The sequence below is a fragment of the Phalaenopsis equestris genome, unplaced genomic scaffold (genome assembly GCF_001263595.1).
Source record: "Phalaenopsis equestris unplaced genomic scaffold, ASM126359v1 Scaffold000044, whole genome shotgun sequence".
Taxonomy (NCBI): Eukaryota; Viridiplantae; Streptophyta; class Magnoliopsida; order Asparagales; family Orchidaceae; genus Phalaenopsis; species Phalaenopsis equestris.
The window spans coordinates 102,338-106,393 of record NW_018164486.1 but is presented as its reverse complement, the minus strand read 5'-3'; the positions used below and the strand labels follow the sequence as shown (position 1 = coordinate 106,393).

Here is a 4,056-nt window from a genome sequence, read left to right as displayed (position 1 = left end):
AAAAAAAAAAAAGAGCAATTTAATCTCTACTTTTCAGTGATATAAGATTGCACATCAAGAAAATTCAAACGCAAATAGCAATGTTAAAGAAAAATAAATTGCTCAAGCAAACTCAACGAGGCACTAAAAGATAATCGATTCTTGAGCACTTTACATACTAAAAAAAAGTAGATATCAGGAGAAAACTAATAAAACAAAGGTCTCCTTTTGCATGTGATTAAGATAATGTGCATGTCAACATTGAATTTTAAATTTAGTGTCATAAATCTCAAGTATAAGACCATAAATCATTCATAAAAATTGGATCATATTATTTTTCATCCAAAGTAAAAAAACAATTGTTTAAAATAAATGGCTTGTGTCGTGGAATATTGCATGTTTGGTGCATTATTTGTTTGCATCTAAATATGCATAGAATGTAAGATCAACTTTAGAAATTTTATTAGCATGCCCTCCAATAGACTGTTATCAAAATTTGTGAATATAGTAAAATGTCTGCCAAATGTAAGACATATCACCAGGGCCAGTTAACAAAATTACCAAAAAAAGGCAATTTAGATAGAGACCAATTTAGCTATTATGATTCTAAAAAGTTTCAAAAACAATTTATGCAACAAGTATCCTATATTTAATGGAAGAGATAATCATGCATATTTTCAGAATTTTTATGGATAACAAAGATGAGCATTTTTCAAAGGTTATAACCACTTGATTCTAGAATATTGAAATTGTTTGAAAAAAAATTAACAGATCAATTTAAGCATTTTAGAGAACCACATCTACTAAAATAAAATCAGCATAAGTTGATATGAACATTAAACATAAAAAAATAATTAATTAATTTAATTAACCAATTTCTTATATTTAAAAATTTTATAGTAATGTGTTATTTTCTAAATAATTACTTCATTACAGAAAACAATTTCTTTATAAACCTTAGGAAAGAAATAATTGTTAAATAAGCTACAATTCTCTCAAGACAATATGGCTTACTAAAAAATTTTTAAGCCTTGAAATTATATTACAAGTATCCTACTGATAATGTACAACACCTTAAATTAATGTCTCTAATGACAATCTAATGCCGGAGGATAATGCCAAAAACACAAAAAAACAACTTTTATTAATAGAAAAATAGGGTTACTAACACACATAAACTGAAAATAAAATCACCAACACAAAAAAAAAAAACACAACAAAATCCTCGAGAGTGCATCCCAAGGGCGGTGGAGGTTGCTCAGTGGGTCGGTATGACTAGAGGGGGTGGCGATTGCGAAGGCGGGGCGAGAAAACGGTAGGAACAGCTAGAGGGCTGGTTGTCCTGTGCAGATACAACAAGAACCTGGGGCAAAAACGGCAGGAACAATAAAGGTTAGCTGTCTCGGGGCGGCGGAGGCAACGGTATGGGTGATTTGGGGTGATGGAAAGGTGCTAGACAGCAAGGTAGACTGATGGAAACAAGAATAATGAAGATACAATCACCAACGGTTAGAGTGATACAGCCAGAGCACCACTCTAACAGTCAGATACAACCCTCGAGGGGGAAGAAGGTTCCATACAAAAAATCTTAAATCGAACACAGCAAAATACTCCATCTAAACTTAGAAAACAAGCATATAAATAGACCTAGCTAGGGGGCAAAAATAAAGAAAAGACGACGAGAAAGGGAGGAGGAGAAAGGCCAGGCAACAAGGTCGCCTCTCCCCCAAATTTGCTCGCTCCGGATAGGAGATGTGAAAAGAAAGACCGCCTGAGTCGTATGGAGCTGCTTGATACTTTGGAAGCTTGAACCGGTCCCCCATCCCTGTCGGTTCAGCTAGCTGGCCCATTTCCCATCTCTGTGCAGGAAAATCTGGCATTCGCGTCCGTAGCGAGGGGGAAAGCCATGTGTCAATCTCCCAGGTTGAAAAAGCTTCGACTTCATTGGTCGAAGCTTCTGGCTCCTTGTGGCATGGTGTTAAGTTCCTTGGTTGGTCGATCTTGTCGGTTTTGTCATTCTACAACACATTCTAGGAGAATAGGTATCCATCCTCTTTCGGCACATCCTTATCTGGAACTGTAGGAAGACGAGTATTCTCACGATTCAGGAATCAAGCGATTTCAGAGGCAACCTGCTTTTTCCACTCCTCGTAACGGACGAGTGCAGCTGAGGAACTGGTATGGAATGAGGTATCAATTCATGGGTGACATTTGTGCAAGGTTGCATCCCTCTCACTAGCACCCCCTCAAAAAAGACCTCTTCATCACTAATAGGACCTATATTTCATTAAAAAATTTTCATCCACATAAAGCTTTTTGGGCCCACTACAAAGCTGGGGTTCATCTCTCAAGTCTGGATATACCATGCAGAACAAGAAATAACTCCACGTGATATTCTCTTCATGTTACAAATTGACTCCTCTTCGGACCTGTTGGGCCTCCCCCAGTAGGGATAACTTAGGAAGAGGTCTATCCATCTAAAAAAACTGTATTTCCCTTATCTGTATTGGCCCTGTATCTGATTTCGGCCCCTCAAGATCGTAATCCTTTTGGATCACCAAGGTCAGCCCTACTGTTGCTCCTCTCAACTCCTGTGAAATGTTATCTTGAGGTACCACGGTTTCATACTCTGCTTGAACGCTCATAAAATCGAGGTCATTACCTTTCATAACGACTATTATTACCTCAGCTGGAATCTCTATCTCGGGGTCCACTGGAACTAGTGGCGTCTCTTCCTCGCTAACTGCAAGTGAAGAATCCTCCCGAAAGTCCTCATCTTCTCCCGTATCAACTGTGTCATTGCCTAATTTTTCAACAACACCCTGCTGAGTAAAACAAATATCTCCCTTGGTAGTGCATTTTGATTCCACATGCCCAAATTCATGGCACTTGCAACACTTCCTGGTTGTAACTTTTAATGATGTGGTCAGGTCTCACATGTTATCTACTCAGTTTGTCCTCTGAGGGGGTCGTATTGGATGTTCCTCTGGTTGCACTCTAGCTATAAGATCCTTCCCTACCTGTAAGATGAGGGGTTGATTGGTGATGTGATCCCTCCAATTCTGAAGATAGAATATGTTTCTGTCTGTAGCAAGATGGTAGAAATTGGTACTGTGTCTCCCACTTTATCCTTATATTCTCTCATTTTCCTCTTCAACTCTCCCAATCACGATCGATGATAACCTCTTACTGAATTTCATCCTCAATGTCTGTAATCCACCGCTGCAATCGATGGATCTCTTGTCGTATCTCCTCCCGGGTAGGCTCGGACATATATACCATTAGTGGCATGACTAAGGTTTAGAAATCAAAAAGAAAAATTTTGGTTGGGTTAGAATTTGTGTTGTGGAAATGATATTTGGTAGATGAAACCCTAGGTTGATATTGGGGTTGTGCTAGCTCTGATACCAAATGATGCAGGAGGAGAATAACCATAAAAGAGCAACTTTTATTAATAGAGAAATAGGGTTACAATACACACAAACTAAAATTGTAATCACCAACACATAAAAAGACAACAAACAACTTGAGAGTGCATCTTAAGGGCAGTGGCAGTTGTTAGTTAGGTCGGGATGACTAGCAGGGGTCGCAGCAGCGAAGGCGGGGCAAGAAAATGATAGGAACAACTAGAGAGCCGGCTGTTCTGTGCAAAAATGGCAAAAACGGCGGGAACAACAAATGTTAGTTGTCCCGGGGCGGCGACATCAAGGATGGGTGGGTCGGCAACAATGTAGCAAAAGTTCGGGACTATCACCACCGGGGAGAAAGATACAACCGCAGCACCACCTTTACCGTTGGATACAGCCCTCCGGGGGAAGAAAACTCCACACAGAAAATCTGAAATTAAACACAACAAAAGACTCCCTCTAAACTCAGAAAACAAGCATAAAAATAGACATTGCTAGGGGGCAACAAGAAAGGAAAGACGACGAGAAATGAAGGAGGAGAAAGGCCAGGAGATAATGACGCCTCTTCCCCAAATCTGTTGGCTTCGGGTCGGAGATGTGAAAGAAAAGACCGCCAGGGTCATATGGAGCCGCTTGATACTTTGGAAGCTTGGACTGAGTCCCGTGTCAC

The 4,056-nt window shown here is 39.7% G+C and overlaps 1 protein-coding gene across 1 annotated transcript in view; it reads right to left on the bottom strand.

The window, feature by feature from the left end:
* LOC110019065 (probable ubiquitin-like-specific protease 2B) overlaps positions 1-4,056 on the bottom strand; it is a gene marked incomplete in the record, with an annotated part of 90,832 nt that overhangs the window by 40,944 nt on the left and 45,832 nt on the right.